At 42.0% G+C, this 18,419-nt stretch overlaps 1 protein-coding gene and 1 long non-coding RNA gene across 23 annotated transcripts in view; one reads left to right on the forward strand and one right to left on the reverse strand.

Moving 5' to 3' along the window:
- Positions 1–8,878: 8,878 nt before the first annotated feature.
- On the reverse strand, positions 8,879–13,973 carry LOC103306074 (uncharacterized). The gene is made up of 4 exons (XR_010589624.1): positions 13,739–13,973; positions 11,830–11,962; positions 10,840–10,958; positions 8,879–9,882 (listed from the first exon to the last, which is right to left on the reverse strand). It is a non-coding gene; the product is annotated as an uncharacterized LOC103306074 (long non-coding RNA).
- A 330-nt stretch (positions 13,974–14,303) lies between these two features.
- Positions 14,304–18,419, forward strand: part of ATG4C (autophagy related 4C cysteine peptidase) — a 91,659-nt gene continuing 87,543 nt past the window's right edge. For 12 of the 22 annotated variants that reach the window (XR_010589623.1, XR_010589617.1, XR_006174714.2 and 9 more), the window contains exons 1-2: positions 14,370–14,514; positions 18,169–18,343. The gene's annotated coding sequence lies outside the window, so the exon portion shown is untranslated. Of the gene's footprint in view, positions 14,515–18,168; positions 18,344–18,419 lie in introns of all 22 variants that reach the window. The other 10 variants (XR_010589618.1, XR_010589621.1, XR_010589622.1 and 7 more) reach the window with 4 other exon arrangements.

An 18,419-nucleotide genomic window follows, 5' to 3' on the forward strand; every position in this document is an offset into this window, starting at 1 on the left:
CCTTTAAACTACACCATCATGCAGCGTAATATACCATTGCAAATACCTGTAATATATTCTTTATGCATTGTTTCGGATTATATTTTCCCTTCTCACTGTAGATCTAACTTGATCATTTGATAAAATTTGTAATATCACTTATAGCTCGCACTCTGTGCTGTTCTTCCAAGATGTACACCACAGTAAGGCACAACGCAAGGGGGATGGACTGCAAAAGTAGCTTTAAGCCACATTTGCATACATTTGATTCTGAGCTCCACGTCCAGGGTCCCTTGTAGCACTCAGTCGGCTCTGCACAGGGAGGTTGCATCCACAATGCACTGTAAAGTAAAGAATTCAGGAGCTACTCTAATTTACCATGTCCCCCTTCCAGACTTTCTATTAGCTATTGCACAGCAGCTGATAAATGAGAATCTCTGTCACTAAATGTACTGGATAGAGCTGGGCAAATCCCCTCCCCCCCCCATTTTATTTATTTATTTATTTATTGGAAAATAGTAAAATCACACCAAAACCTGCCTTTTTCAGGGCACCAAAACTATTCACAAACTTGCGTTGAATTTGGTGAATAGTTTTGGCTAGAAAAAAGCCTGGAAATGTCTAAATATTTTTTAAACAAACCATTTTGACGTTTTGTTTTGAAATGACCTTTTCAAAATGAAATGTTGATTCAAAAGGTTATGTTCGACCCAAATTACATTTTGGGGTGGTTTTGGCAAGAAAAAAAATTGGAAAAAAAATCAGTTTTGGTTCAAAAAGAACCAAATTTGGGAAGGGGGGTGGGTAGATTTTTGGATTCAGACAGTGAACCAAGAAGCCAGTTAATAGCTCAGCTCTAGTTGGGATTCCACTCCTGCTCTGGCACAACACGTGTGCGTAGGAGGAGGCCTGTGTAGGGCTGCCTCTGGCTGTCCTATGCCATGCCCATGTCAGAAGATTTCTCCCTCTTCCAGCTAAGGGGCTCTTAGGGTGCCTGTACATCACTGCAGCAGCATACCCTATGGGGGCAGAATCATTCCTTTTTTTCCCCCCTTTTTTCTTTTTTTTTAAATAAATTATTTTGTTTTCATTTTGTTCAAGCAGGTAAATATCCATACGTAGCAAAGTATAGAAGTAATAATAGAGATGAGAAAATCCTGACTTCATGTTATCTAATGTGTAAGATCTGCCCACATAGAGAAGAATGTATATTTAAGTTTCCCAGCTATAATATGAATAAAACGAATATAGTCTTGTAGCTAATGTAGATTAAACCATTATTTATATTCCCTCAGTGTAGACTTATCCATTGCAGATTGATAGGCTTTCTCCATATATTTGGTCTAAATATGAAAAAAATCTCTCAACCCAGTGAACCTCAACAAGCAAATATCAGAAAAATAATAGAAACATTTCTTGTTACTTTCCAGATAACTGCAGCCCAGCAACAAACTACCACATCAGTGCCAATGAATTTAAATCATATCAGATGGGTGAGGCTGGTAGAAATGTATACATGACCTTGTAAGGAAGACCAACAGATACTGTAGATTGACTGTCTCAACATTTTTCAGCGCATGGAACATTAACCAACAGAATGAAGGGAAAACTGAAGATCTGTAAGAAAAGGTGCAGTCTCTTTTCTAGTATGCTCCCAATAACAGCAAACACTAACATTCATGTTATCAACAAATCTTTTCTCCACACTACTGACAGGCAGTCTGACTGATCTTCTGGTTCAGAACCATAAACTTGGAATTCTAATCCTAGTGCTGCCACTGACTTGCTGTGTGAGTGACAGCTTCTCACCTCGATTTCCTCATCTCTAAAACTGGAGATAATCTTTACTTGAAAAGGTGGTGTGGAACTAATTCGCTAAATTTTATACATTGCTTTTGAAAATATAAAGTGGTATGTAAGAGCTAAGTAGTACTGTGATCCTGCAACCATTACTGGAGTAGTGCCATGAATAATGCTATGGAAGTCAATGGCAGTACTCGCAGAAAGCTCTACACTGGGGTAGTATGCATTTGCAGATCTGGGCCAATCATAATTAAATGAACTTGAATAAATTGTAAATGCACTTATTCTCTAACTAAATAAATTTGTATATAATAAAGAAGAGAATGATTTTACAAACCTCACACACATAAACCTGCTAAAATGCAGTTATACTTCATGAATTGCCTGTCAGAATGGGATTGTGGGGATCAGTGTTTGACTTCCACTGATTCAATAAGAAACTTCCTAGATTCACATTAAAAAGTTGCCTTTTCTAAATGCCATTTTGGCAAATTCAGTTTGTCCTTCGAAAGCTGAGTTGTGTTCTTTCTGAAATTAAAATAAAACTGGACCCTGTAGGCGAGAAAGAGACCAAACCTAACATCAAACTAAAATATGTTAAAGGAAATGGATACATACAAAAATTCATAGGAAAAGCTTGTGAAAATAATCAAGAAGAACCTGGTCAAGAAGGGTTCCTCTATGGAGTGAAGATAAAGGAGCTGTTCGGGGAGCGACAATACACCTCTACCCCAATATAATGCTGTCCTCGGGAGCCAAAAAATCTTACTGCATTATAGGTGAAACCGTGTTATATCAAACTTGCTTTGATCCACTGGAGTGCGCAGCCTCGCCCTCCCCCGAGCACTACTTTACCACATTATATCCGAATTCGTGTTATATCGGGATAGAGGTGTATATGGAACATCTCAGCTACCATCTGTCTACCTGTGCTTTTGGAAAAGCTCTAACAGGCTCATACTTTGCTGATGACAAATATCACAATTGTTGAAGACACTCTGCTTATGTCTGAATTTGCAACACCTGAGGAAGCAGATGCATCAGGTGAGGTATTCAACTTGGGTAGTCGCTCTCTTTGGTTCAAAAATTACAGCCTATGGCCTTGATCCTGCAAAGGCACATATACATGCTTAACTTTACACACAGCAGGGTCACAACAAGTTGAAATTTTTATTTTCAACTGAACGGAAACGAGATTTTAAAAAATTAAACAGGACCTCTGCTTCAGTTTCCCTGGCATGCCTAGAGCAGGGGCTGAGCCAAGGTTACTGCCACAAAAGCTGATTAAGTATCTATCTATCATATCTCTCCTAGGTGTTCTAGAAATTCCTGTAACTAAAATATCTAAGGGCTGAATACATTAGAGTGTGTAAACTGAAATTAATGTAGTCAATAGAGGACATCATAATGTAGAACTTGGGAGAAGCATATTGTGGTGTTTAGATGGGCTTGTAATTATTAGAACTGGGAGCACTGGCTGTTGGGAGTTTGAAAGGACAGGAAACAGGAAGGAGCGGGGAGGAGTTGAGGAGGCTGAGTGAGAGTTACAGAGGGTGCAGCTTTCAGAGTAGCAGCCGTGTTAGTCTGTATCCGCAAAAAAAACAGGAGTACTTGTGGCACCTTAGAGATTAACAAATTTATTAGAGCATAAGCTTTCGTGGACTACAGCCCGATTCAGTTCTTCGGATCCGAAGAAGTGGGCTGTAGTCCACGAAAGCTTATGCTCTAATAAATTTGTTAGTCTCTAAGGTGCCACAAGTACTCCTGTTTTTTTTAGAGGGTGCAGCAGCAGCTTGGTAAACAGGTTTCCACTGTAAAAATAAAGTCCTGTTGAAGTTTGTTAGTACCTTGCCTGGTTGATACAACACATATTGACCTTCTTGATTAAAGCAACAAACAGTTTCCTTTTTAACACTAGAATAGTTGTCTTTTGGGTCTATTTTTTAGTATTTAATGGTTCACAAATGTGTTTATTCACACACACTACTGGGGCCTGGAGATCCTTCCAAGCATTTCTCAAAAGTCGGGAAATTCCTATTTCTCCCCTTTAACTCTTCCTTCACCCTTCCTCCAGGCTTTACATTACAGTAATGGATGGGTGAGGCTTAGACCTGATAATCAGCCGCACAGTTTCAGTAAAGAGCAACTCTGAACACTTTCTAACAGCCTACTGGACATGAAGCGTAAATGTTGACCACATGGATACATTACATTTCAGCATCTATCAGACTAATTAAGAAATAAACTTTCTTTTAAACTGCTGAGTGATCAAATGAAGCTAGACTGCACTCACTGCTCTTCACGCAGTGACTTAGTTTCATGGGCAGAAATGTGACTATTTCTATTATTGAAAATAGAAACATGTATCTCAAGTACAGAAAACTACTAAATAACTGACTTCAAGACACTGGCCCACTGCAAGTCAAGTGCTGCAACTTGATTTTCTTTGTTGGTATGAGGCAGTTGAAATAGTTTGCAGCCAATTATTTAAGCATAAAACTAACAATGATTTTATTTTTAAATGAACGCAGCTAGTTAAAAAACCTGTACTAACATGGTTGTAAATAGGAGTTATTCATAGGGACAGAGATGTTCAAGATGGAGAGATACTAGATGACCTAGCCAGTATATCCATGTGCCAGTGCAGGATTATTGGCAGCTATAGATAGATAGATAGATAGATATGTATAATGGCGGAGATGTGGAACCTCTCCCACTCCACCAATCAGCAGCAGGGCTTTGAAGGCTAAAACTACTCAGAGCCTCATTGGCTGGGGATGGGCAAATAGGAGTAGCTGACCTCTCCACATCCCAGAGTCCTGGTTGGCTAGAGATCTGGCAGCACCCAGAAAGCCGGGGGGCTATGCCCCCCACTTTTTAACATATGTTTCTTATGTGCTGTGGGAAAAACACGATCATACTGCTAATGGCCAAGATGCACTATGAGATCGGATCAGATGCATTCCTAGATATCCACGGCAATCCTGGATAATCATGTAATGAAAACTGCATTAAGTTTACATTTTTTACTCAGTAGATATCGTATTACTTCTATCTTACAGCCTGTTGATGGTGTTTGTTAGGTTTTCTAAAAATACATTTTTTATTTTATTTTTTATAAAACATCAGAAAAAGCATCATTTTATATGGTAGCTCATAGTGGGGACACATTTACCTCCCTTCAAAGTTGTTTGTTGTTATTTATTTTGTTGACACCTTTTTCCAGGGACATTTAAAATTTAGGGTTACAACTGTTAAAATATGCATTACAGATAAACAAGGATGATTCGATTGTGATGTTATAGAATTGCAAGTTACAGTTCAATCATAATAGTGCAGTATTAATAGTGGAGTACACACAATAAAATTATAAATGCAAGTGACGTACAATACATGAAGTGCAAAAATAAAATGCAGACCCAATGTTTAGAACTAAAGTTGTTGGTTTTTTTGTTTGTTCATATTATAATATACCTTAAATATTATAATGTGGCCACATTTTGTATTCCGGTTATTTATGTTACAGTTGTACTTTACAGGATATTTAAGTAATATTTTAATTCCCCTGCCACGTTGGCCTTGCCCCCCCTCCCCAAACTTCTATAAAGGTTCTGGCATCCTTGGCTGGTAGAAAATACCACTCCTCCTTGCTACTGCCAGTTCTCCACTGATTAGATTGCCAATCGAGAAGGAACCATGCAGGCTGCAGCAGGGAGTTCATGTTGCCACTGCAGGGATACAGCAGGTTGAGACTTCTCCACTAAAGAATCAGCCATTGTTTCAAGGGAAGGAGGAGCTTTAGTCAGGGACAAAGGAGCCAAGACTGGGGCAGGCAAGATTGTTTTTGATTGATGGAGCCTGAGTTCCTTGTAGGTATCTGGGATTTCTGTAACATACCCACTGACTGTTCCTAGCAATTTCAGTGGGATTCTGTATAGACTAATAAAACTGTTGGGAGAAAGCTGTGCCTTGGACTGATTCTTGGGTGAATTCCTGCCTTCCCAAAGGCAGAGAAGAGAGCCACCAGCACAAAGAATTAGACTGAAATGGATGTTAAGGTAAAATGAGTTTCACATAGTCTAGGCCCAAACACCTGCTGACCTAACATATAATCCATAAAAGGCACATACTGAATCCAAAACCCCAGAATGAGGCTCAAAGAGGGCTCCAGTTAGTACTGGAACAAATTAATTAGGAAGGTTGTGGAATCTCCATCATTAGAGGATTTTAAGACCAGGTTAGACAAACACCTGTCAGGTTGGTCTAGCTCAGGGGTCGGCAACCTTTCAGAAGAGGTGTGCCTAGTCTTCATTTATTCACTCTAATTGAAGGTTTCGCGTGCCAGTAATACATTTTAACTTTTTTAGAAGGTCTCTTTCTATAAGTCTATAATATATAACTAAAGTATTGTTGTATGTAAAGTAAATAAGGTTTTTTAAAATGTTTAAGAAGCTTCATTTAAAATTAAATTAAAATGCAGAGCCCCCCAGAGCGGTGGCCAGGACCCGGGCAGTGCGAGTGCCACTGAAAATCAGCTTGCGTGCCGCCTTTGGCATGCATGCCATCAGTTGCCTACCCCTAGTTTAGCTAATACTTAGTCCTGGCTCAGTGCAAGGGATTGGACTGGATGACCTATTGAGGTCCCTTCCAGTCCTACATTTCTATGATTTTTTATGAAATAAAGCCAATCTAGATTCTACCATTAAGGTTATAAAAACTACGAAAGACAACTTACATGGATAGTCTTTAGGCCCCATATATGTTGCAACCATAACTTCATCAGGGGTCCCTAATTACAACATGGTTGAAGTGTAGTTGGGACCTAAGTGTCCCTACAACTAGTTTAAAACTCTGAAACATCCAAAGCTTTAGCCTGGTTATGCTAGATAGGCCCTAATGCACTACAGCTTTTATCCAAATTATAATCAGAGTAAGGGAAAACCCTTGGTGTAACTAGCATTCCTGACTCTATTTATAGTTGTAATGTAAACAGAGCCTTCAATTTAATTAACTTTATGGACCTCCAGTGTAAAGAGTGCATAAGTGAGCAAACAAGCTTCTGTATTCTGGACTACAGAAGAGGGGAGGAATAGCTCAGTGGTTTGAGCATTGGCCTGCTAACTAAACCCAGGGTTGTGAGTTCAATCCTTGAGGAAGGCCACTTAGGGATCTGGGGCAAAATCAGTACTTGGTCCTGCTAGTGAAGGCAGGGGGCTGGACTCAATGACCTTTCAAGGTCCCTTCCAGTTCTAGGAGATAGGATATCTCCATTTATTTATTTATTTTTATTTACTAGAGTCCAGCAATAAACAGGCATTGCTGGAAACTGCTCTGTTGATCTTGGGAGTGGGTAAAAACTATCAACTCATGACATCAAGGGCTAAAATGCTAGATGGGGGAAATCCAAACTTCTCTGCTGGGAGATTTAGCAACAACAAATTCAGGGAATGACCAATCAATTCTATGTATCTCAAAGTTATAGTTAGGTTCAACCTATGTGTCTATATACTGAAGGTTCACAGATTGACTATATCTAAGAATATTGATGTATTTATGACACTGCAGCAATTCTACTGCACTGAAGGCCTTCTGCACCCAGGTGTAGTGGGATGGAAAAGAAGTAACTCAGCTATTCACTGAGGCATCTGTCCACTAGCCAGCTACATCTTTTAAAATAAGTGACTACATTTCGTTAGCTTTATTTTCTGAACTTTTTAGAGAATTTTTACTTGGTTCTTATCACAGTAGGTGAGTGACATTCTGCCAATAATAATAATGAGTCATCAGGCTTGTTACCTATGCTGTCTAGCTCTTGCACAACAGTATAAAGGATCTCTTAGGGTACGTCTTCACTACCCACTGGATTGGCGGGTAGTAATCGATCTATCAGGGATCGATTTATCGCGTCTCATCTAGACACGATAAATCGATCCCCGAATGCACTCTCTGTCAACTCCGGAACTCCACCAGTGCAAAAGGCGGTAGCAGAGTTGACGGGGGAGCTGCGGCTGTCGATCCCGCACTGTGAGGACCCGAGGTAAATTGATCTAAGATACGTTGAGTTCAACTACGCTATTCTCGTAGTTGAAGTTGCGTATCTTAGATCAATTCCTCCCCCAGTGTAGACCAGCCCTCACACTACCTTCAAAGCACTTTGCAAACACCAGTTAGGAAAAGTATTAAATACTAATTGATATTGTCTTTATTAGCCTATTTATTCAATTCTGTCTGCTATTACTGCTTGTTGTATTATTCTTACATAAAGCTCCTCAAAGAAAACACACTTTCCACTGATAATATGTCCAGCATAACCCAAAGTGCAAATAATAGAAATATTTCATTGCAAATTAAGAGAGCCATCTACTGGCAACTAGGTGAAACCTTTTAAATTCATTAAGGGCCAAATCTTATCGCCTAACTCATGCAAGTAGAATCATAGAATCATAGAATCTCAGGGTTGGAAGGGACCTCAAGAGGTCATCTAGTCCAACTCCCTGCTCAAAGCAGGACCAATTCAAGTCAATGGACTACACATGAGCAAAGTAAACTGGATAATAAGGATCTTTGAATGTTGTATGTTCTCATTACATCCCTCAGATCTATCTTGCTCCATTTAAAGATAGTTATATTAAGACACAAGTAGGGTAACTGATTCAGCAAGTCAGCGACAGAGCTGGGAACAGAACCTAGCTTCCTGCCTCCCTAAATTACTTGCTGGTATTGTATAATTTAGCACTATTGGAGCTGGGAAGTAGTTTGTATGGAAGTTCATATTACAATGCTAAAAGTATAAACTCCCTCTGTGACTTTTGTGTGAAGTTTGCTATATGCAAGATGTTTTCTCCAATATCTCTCCTACAGAAATATAACTTAGTGCAATGGCTCTCAACCTTTCAGACTACTGTACCTCTTTCAGGAGTCTGATTTTTCCTGTGTACCCCCAACTTTCACCTCACTTTAAAACTACTTGCTTACAAAAATCAGACATGAAAATACAAAAGTGTTACAACACACTATTACTGACAAATTGCTTACTTTCTCATGTTTACCATATAATTATAAAATACATCAATTGGAATATAAATATTGTACTTACATTTCAGTGTACAGGTCTGTCACATCTTAGGCGCATTTAACATGTGCGGTTTCAGCTTTACGCGGTCGGCAAAAATAAAAACAACAAAAAAGAGAAAAATAACAATTTAAATACTGTTTCTGTAGTGCGGGCGATTCTGCCCGCCATTACACTCAATGTAATTTTGACTATACGCGATTTTCGCTTTAGGCGCTGACTGCGGAATGTAACCCCAGCATAAGATGAGACAGACCTGTATCATAAAGAGAGCAGTATAAACAAGGCATTGTGTGTATGAAATTTTAGTTTGTACTGATTTCACCTGTTGTAAACTACCCCTGGTTGAGAACCACTGATTTAGTGTATGTGAAGCAAACTAATTCCACGTATGTTGTTATTTATGGTTGCCTTGTGTAATTATTTTGTAATCAAAGCCTTGTTTTGCATGATCTGACGGATGCACAAAGCAGAAAATAAATATTTTCATTCTCTTAACCTGGGTGCCCTAGGGATTAATAGTGTATATCCAGATGGCATATTGTGTGTCCTATCAAATTAAGACATAGTTATTAGATTTCATTGTAGGGAGGTGCAAGCAACTAATGTCAGGCAAGGGAATAGTCATTTTATTTGATACATCGAACATCTCTTTGTTCTTATGTTGGTAAATTCTGGCCACCCTAGCTGCTCCTAACTCCGTATGCAAGACCATACACTAACAGACAAATACCCTAATCTGTCTTTGTATCTGAAAATAAAAACAAAGATTAAACTCTAAAAACATATTTTCAAATTAGATTATAAACCATTAAGGGCAGGGACCTTGTTTTCCTCTCTTTGTACAGTGCCTACCACAGTGGACCCCCCACTGCTGATTGGGCCTTTGACAGCTTAGTTCAACAGCAAATAACAATATATAAGACTACAAGCCTGTTTTGATTATTTAAACATTTTATCATCTTCTTCTGGCAGACAAACACATGCAGCATAAATTACGTCCAGTCCGTCCTCGTCTCTTTCTTGAGCTAAAAAAGGACAATAGAGAATTGTATGCTGCAGGTGCAACAGTAAAATAGAAGCTAGCTCTTTTATAACATTTTTAATCAGTTTCTCTCAAAGCTCTTTTGCTATCATTATCCCCATTTTACCAATAGAGAAACTGAGGCAGAGAAAGGCAGTGACTTGCCCTACCAACCTGCATGGTCAGTGGTAAGTAAGAATGGAACCTAGGACACCTGCGTTTGCTCTCCACTGGGTGTATGCTACTTTCATGCTTCATGTGATGCAGCATTTCTCTTGTGTGAATGTAACAAATATGTGTCTAGAGAGAACTTGGGGATCTTTTGCTCTAAAACAGCTCCAATAACATGAGACAAGTAAAATACCTAAGGAGTATATTAGCACTGAGTCTCATTTCCCTATGTAGGTAAGCTGATATGGTTATATGTTTGTAAGGAGATCTGACATTTCATAAAATCATAGAAATTTAGGACTGGAAGGGACATCAATACCTCATTTAGTCCATTCCTCTGCACTGAGACAGGACTAAGTATTATCTAGACCATCCCTGTCTAACTTTTCCTTAAAAACCTCCAATAACTGAGATTCCACAGCCTCCATAGGTAATTTGTTCTAGTTCTTAATTACTCTTATAGGTCACAAGGTTTTTCCTAATGTCTAACCCAGGGAATGGCAACCTTTTAAAGAAGAAGAGCCATTTTTTAATTTTTCTCTTTGACCAAAATATTTTGAGAAATGCATCACATGCAAAGTGTTGGGGTGCAGAAGGGGGTGAGGGCTGTGGGAGAGAGTTTGAGTGCAGGAGGGAGCTCCAGGATGTTGCAGAGTGTAGGGGTGCAGGAGAGGATGAGGGGTGTGGGCTCTGGGAGGGAGTTTGGTGCAGGAGGGGGTTCTGACCTGGGGCAGGGGGTTAGGATACAGGAGAGGGTGCAAGGTGCAGGCTCTGGAAGGTAGGCGCTTACCACAGGCGTCTCCCAGCTGGCAGCGCAGCAGGGCTCAGACAGGCTGCTTGCCTGCGCTGGACCCACGTCGCTCCCGGAAGCAGCTGGCTGCTGGCACGTCTCTGTGCATTCCTTGGGCTCTATAACGTAAGGTATTGCAGGGTCAGATTAAAAAGCGCAAGGGGGCAGCCAAAGAGCCGCAGGTTGATGAACCCTCTAAGCAAAATCTCCCTTGCTTCAATTTAAACCAACTACTACTTGTCTTCTCCTCAGTGGTTAAGGAGAACAATTTATTACCCTCCTTTTTATAAAAAACTTTTATGTACCTGAATACTGTTAATCATGTGCCCTCTCAGTCTTTTCTCCAGACTAAACAAACCCACTTTTTCCAATCTTTCCTCATAGGTCATATTTTCTAGCCCTTTAATCATTTTTGTTGCTCTCCTCTGGACTTTCTCCAATTTGTTCACATCTTTCCCAAAGTGTAGTGCCCAGAACTGAACACAATACTTTAGCTAAGGCCTTATCAGTGCAGAGTAGGGTGAAAGAATTACTTCTCATGTCTTGCTTACAATACACTTGCTAATACATCCTAGAGCAATGGTCATTTTTGGCAACAGTATTATATTGTTGACTCATATTTAGTTTGTGATACATTATAGCCCCCAGATCCTTATCTGCAGTACTCCTTCCTAGGCAATCATTTCCCATTTTGTATTAGTGCAATTGATTATTCCTTCCTAAGTGTAGTACTTTGCAATGTCCTTATTGAATTTCATCCTATTTATTTCAGACCATTTCTCCAGTTTGTGAAGATCATTGTGCATTCTAATCCTGCATGGTGTTTTTTCCAATCCACAGGGCTTGCAGTATTGTTCACAAACTTGGTATTGTTCACAGACTTTAAGTGTACTTTCTATGTCATTATCCAAATTAAGATATTGTATAGAATCAGATCCAGGATAGATCCCTGCTCTCTGAGTATTCTTTTCCAATCTGTTGTACACTCACCTTATAGTAGTTTTGTCTAGGCTATATTTCTCTAGTTTGTTTATGAGAAGATCACATGAGGCTGCATCAAAAGCCCTATTGAAGTCGAGATATATCACATCTACTGCTTCTCCCCACCTACAAGGCTTGTTACCTGTCAAAGAAGGATATTAGATTTGTTTGACATGATTTGTTCTTGACAAATCCATATTGACTTATCTTATTTTCTTCTAGGTGCTTACAACTTGATTGTTGATTATTTGCTCCATTATCTTTCTGGATACTGAAGTTAAAATGACTGGTCTATCATTTCCTGGGTTGTCCTTATTCCTCTTTTTGTAGATAGGTACTATATTTGTCCTTTCCCAGATCTCTCCCGTCCTCCACGAGTTCTCATAGATAATCGCTTATGGCTCAAAGATCTCTTCAGACAGTTCCTTAAGTATTCTAGGATGTATTTCATGAGGCCCTGCTGAGCTTAGGACATCTAACTCATCTAAGTAATTCTTAATTTGTTCTTTCACTATTTTACTCTAAGATTCTACCCTATTTATATGGATGTTCACTATGTTAGTTGTCCAATCACTGCTAACTTTGATGTTGAAAACTGAAACAAAAAAGGCATTTAACACTTTGGCCATTGCTGAATTTTCTGTTATTGTCTTTCCCTCCTCATTGAGTATTCAGTCTACCTTGTTCTTGGTCTTCCTCTTGCTTCCAATGTATTTGTAAAATGTTTTCTTGGTACCCTTTAAGTCCCTGGCTAGTTTAATCTCCAATTTTTGCCTTGACCTTTCTAATTTTGTCCCTGAAGGCTTGTAGGTTTTTTTTTTTTTAATATATATATTCATCCATTGTAATTCAACCTCATTTCCACTTTTTGTATGACTCTTCCTTGAGTTTCAGGTCACTGAAGATTTCCACTTCCTATCTTTCATCCAGTAGAAGGGAGTAGCGCAAAGAGAGGGCATATAATGTATTCTTTATGCACTCAAACCTGCCACTAGTGGAATGGGAACACAAGAATGCAGGAACCTATTACTTATATAGTATCTTTAGAAGAATTGACAATCCCATAAATTCAAAAATGATGAGTCAGATGCCCAAAAATCATGACATTGGGCCAAAAATTGCGAACTATTTTTAAAATATTATATTGTTTATTGTCCTGTCTTTCGATTTTTTTAACTTCCTCTGCACCCCCTCCCTCTCCCCTGCTCATGTATGTTACAAATACAGTGTCGCCATATCTCCCAAACTTTAGAGTAAGGTGATTTTTGGCCCCTGCTACAGGAGCTCTTACTAGAAGACTCAGTTGAGATCAAATAACAAAGATTTATGTTAAAATGCCACCTGATGGTGCAGAGCTTCCAGCTTCTCCTCAGAACCCAAAATGTTTACTAATTCTGTGTTCCACTGCCTAGCCCAGCAATTAATTCTGCCCCACCAGTCATCGGCACCTTGCCCCTCAGCACATCTCTACTCCTGCAATTGTGAGGGCTTTTCACCCCTGCTTCCAGGATTGGGCTGGCAGCTGCAGCAGGGGCCTATTCTCTCCCAGACTTGATGTTACACTGGTGGAAAGGGAAAACAGACTGACCCATTTTTCAGAGGGGAAAAAAAAGCAGAACTACCTTGAACTGCTGGACAGTTTCTGCTTCCTCCTCCCTTGCTGTGAAAATGTTATGGGCTGTTCCCTCTCCCCACCCACATCTCTTCTCCTGGGGCGGGGGCACCAGTACTATCTTCCCCTGCAGCAGTTCTGATTGGAAGGCAGTGGTGCCTAGTGGATAGGGCACTAGACTTGGACTCAGGAACCCTACAGCCAAGTCTTGGCTTTGCCATGCGCCTGCTGGGTAACTTAGGCATGTCATTTCACCCTCGGGTACTTGGGTTTCCCATGTATAAAATGGGGGGAAATGATACTCACCTCCTTTGTAAAGAACTTTGAGCGCTTTCTAATGAAGATGCAAGAGCTAGGTGGTATTATGATTGGCTGCTCCTCCACAGGAGACAGGTAGGTAGGGAAGGCAGCCAATCAGAGGAGTGATGGCCAGTGATGAAAATCAAGCTTCTGGAGTTATTGCTAGGCTGGCTCCAGCAAGGCCGACGTTGCATTATTGGCGATAACACCTGACACGTGCTGACGCTGCTCTGGTGTATTTAACATTTAGCCTTTCGCCTCCAGGAGCTGCCAGTCTGTTTATAGGAGGGCGGGGCTGCAGGTGCAGCGCAAGTACCGACCCCATTTTCAGCGGCACGTGCATTACCACTGGCACGCCCGCCCTCAGCGCCTCCTCGCCTTCGCCTGTGGGGCTTTGGCTGCCAGGCTTGGTCTCTGCCAAGGGGCGGCGCCGGCGACGCGGAGCAAAAATGCTGTAACCGCAGCCGACCACGAGGCCGGGGGGAGGAGGGGAACATACACGACTACCCCAGGGAATACGGCTCCCGGCATACCGCGCGCGCGCGCTGTTTCTCCCCGCCGCGAGCAGTGCATGCTGGGACTTGTAGTCTCTGGCGTGTCCAGCGCGGCTGAAGGCGTCCCGTGACCGGCGGCCGGAAGCGGAGGCCCCGGAGGCTCTGGACTCTGGAGCGCTAACGGCTCCTGCTTTTCCTCCTGAGTTGTACGGCGGCCGCGAGGGGCCAGCCAGCGCGCGCGGTGCTGGAGTGAGCGGGCCGAGCGGGGAGGCTGCGGCTCCGCGCGGGGTGAGCGGCTCCCCGTTCCCGTTCGTCAGCTGGGGCGGAGGGAGCGCCCGGCCCCTTCCCGCGGGCTGGAGGGGGCGAGCGTGGCTCCTGCGGGCCACCATGGGTTCGGGGCAGTGGGCGAGGGTGGAGCGCGCGCTCCTCGGGGCACAGAGCCGGCCAGCGCCCTTGAGGGGTGGGAGTGGTTCCTGAGGGAGCCCCTTCCAATGGGGCGTGTCGTGGTGGGGGAGCTCCTAATCCCTTCCCCCCCAGCTGTGGGGCGAGCTTCTCTGTGACCCCTTGCGGGGATGGAGAGAAGCGCCTCTCAGGTGGGGTGTCCCCCGGAAACTCCTGAGGGTCTCGCCAGGGTGACTCACGACAGGGCAAGAGCCCCTCCTGGGTGCCATGGGTGGCTGGCTGGGTGCCCCATGGTGCATGCCTTGGTGCCGTAGGGAGGGTGGCATTGGTTCCCGCAGTGAGTGTGGGAGAGGGATGCTTAGTGAGAGGTATGTGTCTTCCTGGCTGATTTAGTTTTGGGGTATGGGGAGCAGGTTAAGATCTTAATTAACATGCTTTTCTATCTAGGGGAGCAATTCTCCCCAAAGGGAGGGAGGCAAAGAGACTGCCCTGGGTGAGGCGGTACTTGGGGGTGGTTTAATTATGTCAGCAGGAGAGCGCTCTACCGCCGGCATAGAGCGGCTACACGGGAGACCTTACAGCGGGGCAGCTGTGCTGCTGTAAGGTCTGTAGTTTAAACATAGCCTTAATGCAGTACGTCCATTCTACAAGGGCTGCAAACTTTGTGTTTTTTAAACAGGAGCTTAAATTAAGTAATAGTTGATGGCTTAGGCCTCACCAGAGAGAGCTGCTCACTTGCTGTTGATGAGTGAGCAAGCAAAGTTTTCAATACCTTCAAGGGTTTTTAAAAAATTAAGTCAGTACGTGTACTTTGATATTTCATTATTGTACTCTTCATCCATCTTTTCCCCTTATCCACGCTTTATCGTTCAAAGCAAGAACCTGTGAACTTTGTTCATAAAGTGCATGTGTATCTATGATGCCTTCTAAATACCTAGCCAGTTATATTTTGTAGTACAAAATAAAGTTGTGAATAGCTCTTTATGCTTAAGAGCATAAAAAAATGCAGTGTAACAGCCTTCCTGCTTTCAACAGTCCGATACTAACATTCAAGAGCCTTTAGAGCAAACAAATCCCAGAAGAATCAGTATCTCTCTTCTCTCCATGAAGTTACTAACAAGGCTAGTTTGCAGAACTAGCACTAATTTCTGCCAAATTAAGTACCAAGGGATAATCTGAAACCATTCCTAAAGGTCTGCCTGTCAAAACCTTTTACTCTGCATTAAATCCTGAATGCGTAAAATGTTCTACCTTTGTCTGAGATAAAAGCTTGTTCTCTTCAACTGTCCTTAAAGGATACTGTTTTGAAATACCCTTTACATTTATCAGAGTGTAATTTATTGACTGTCTGAATATGTGGTTTTTGGTAGAAAAGTGACTGTAAAAATGATATCTTGGCATTCCGTATTTAGTCTCTGTTAATGACTTCCATATGAAATTTACATACGGTTATTACTGCAAGTGCAATCTCTTTTCTGAAAAACAAACTGGGTTCTTTTTTCTTCTCACATCACCAATAATAAAGATCCTGGAATCCAAAGTTTCTCTAGCGATCTCATTGGTGATGCATAAAGCAGAGTAGATTAGAGCTTGCTCTTCTGTAGCTAAATTAGTTAGCTAATAAATTAGGTTGTCAGTAAAAACTTTCCACAGTAACTAGGAGCCTGATACCACTCAGATAATTTTGTGTGTATGGTATCTTCTGGCACTCTGTACTGTAGGATTATATATTATAATTATAGGGGAGGGATAGCTCAGTGGTTTGAGCATTGGCCTGCTAAACCCAGGGTTGTGAGTTCAATCCTTGAGGGGGCCACTTAGGGATCTGGGGCAAAATCAGTACTTGGTCCTGCTAGTGAAGGCAGGGGGCTGGATGGACTCAATGACCTTTCAAGGTCCCTTCCAGTTCTAGGAGATAGGATATCTCCATTAATTTATATTAATAATGTTTCTTCTTAGACAATTTCTCAAAATGATAATAAACCTTTAGTAAAGAACAGAAGCTTTAGGTTTTAGAGGGGGCTTGCAGCAAGCAGTCTCTGTTGGGCCTGATTCTCTTCTCACACTGATCTTTTATTGCTATAACTCCACTGATTTCAGTAGAGTTACTCCTGATTCCTATCAACATGAGAATTGAATAACCCAGTGTGTTTTCTCCCAAAGTGAAAGAAATTTGGCTATTTGAACTTGATATTCTTTTCAATATTATTCGAAACAAAGGAGGATTTCTAGGAAAGAAATGTACAAGGTGTCCCGGAGTCCCCGGGCGATGCTCTGGAACTGCTCCCTATGAAGCCAGTCAGGACTCTGGTGGTCTCCTCTCTGTGAGCAGACTGTCTTCAGGGCAAGAAGCTCACAAGGCTTCACCTTCCTGGGTCTGACCTTGGAGCATTCAGCATCCTCTGCCCCTCCGTGCGCTTCCCACAGCGAGTCTGCCCAGGTGGGGTCCTGGGGAAGCCACAGGGTCCTGCACCCCAACTTTGCAGTCAGAGGTGACTCTTAGCGAGCCAGTAAAACAGAGGTTTATTAGATGACAGGAACATAGTCTAAACAGAGCTTGTAGATACAGAGAACAGGACCTCTCAGCTGGGTCCATCCAGGGGGGCAGCGAGCCAGACACCCATGTCTGCACTCACTCCACATCCCCAGCCAGCCCCAAACTGACTTCCCCCTCCAGCCCCTCCTCCTCTGGGCTTTGTTCCTTTCCCCGGACCAGGAGGTCACCTGATTCCTTTATTCTCCAACACCTTTAGCTATCCCCTTGCAGGGGGGAAGGGCCCCGGCCATTAGTTGCCAGGAGATAGAGTGTCGGCCATTTATGTGCACTGGTCCTTTGCTCTGCAACAATCTCACCCCCTAGAGACTTAAGAAATGCATAGGGGAAACTGAGGCACCCACACAGTATTCAGGGGAAACATTAAGAACAGTCCCACTTCGTCACACGAGGGTAAAAAAGAAAAGTGTACCAGTGTGGCTAGCATCTTTTAGGGGAAAACAAGATTTATGTTTCTCTTCAGAATACTAGAGTTTCTTTCATTCCTGAGGTTAGGCAGAGAGAGCTTTTATAACTATAGAGGCCATTGGTTGCCATAAATGACCATCCTTGATTGATCTTATGGGAGCAATAACAGAATCATGAAGAAGCTAATCTCCAGCTCCCTCAGATAATCACGACTGTTATCCCTGTTTCTTGTCCACACAAAGTCTCTTCGTTTCTTTCCTTCTTAATTTTCCTAAAAAAAAAACCCCAACACACACACACCAAAAAAAACCCCCTAAAGGACCTGGTTAATAAAGAAAAGGCTGTTGAGTTGTTACTCTTTATGAAGCTTTGTTTGCTGTGTTTCCATTAGTAAAATAATCGTTAATTTATTTCTTGGTTTATGCAACTGAACAAAATGAAAACTAATACCAGAATTGCCCCTTTCTGTCGGGGAGAAAAAAACTTAGAAGGGGATGTTTGACAAGTTTCCACCTAAATCATTCCATGGATGAGGAGGAAGAAAATAACATGACCATGTTTACGCTCTTGTGCCATAGGCTGCATTTTCACCCCTAACTGTACAGAGCTCTGGAAACAACAATGCTTTGTAACTTCTCAGTGGTTCTGGGGACCTTGACATCTCTTCTCCATCCTTATCACTGAGATAACGCCATTGAAGTTATGCTGCCAGGACTTTCCTTTGTGTTGGCTGCCCAGGGTGGAGGGAGAAAGGTAATACAGCCTCGTCCCACTCATTTCTGTTCAGATCCTGACCCCCCATGGAGAGCCTCTCATGGGAAGGGGAGTT

The sequence above is a fragment of the Chrysemys picta genome, chromosome 8, assembly GCF_011386835.1.
Source record: "Chrysemys picta bellii isolate R12L10 chromosome 8, ASM1138683v2, whole genome shotgun sequence".
In the NCBI taxonomy this organism is placed as follows: domain Eukaryota; kingdom Metazoa; phylum Chordata; order Testudines; family Emydidae; genus Chrysemys; species Chrysemys picta.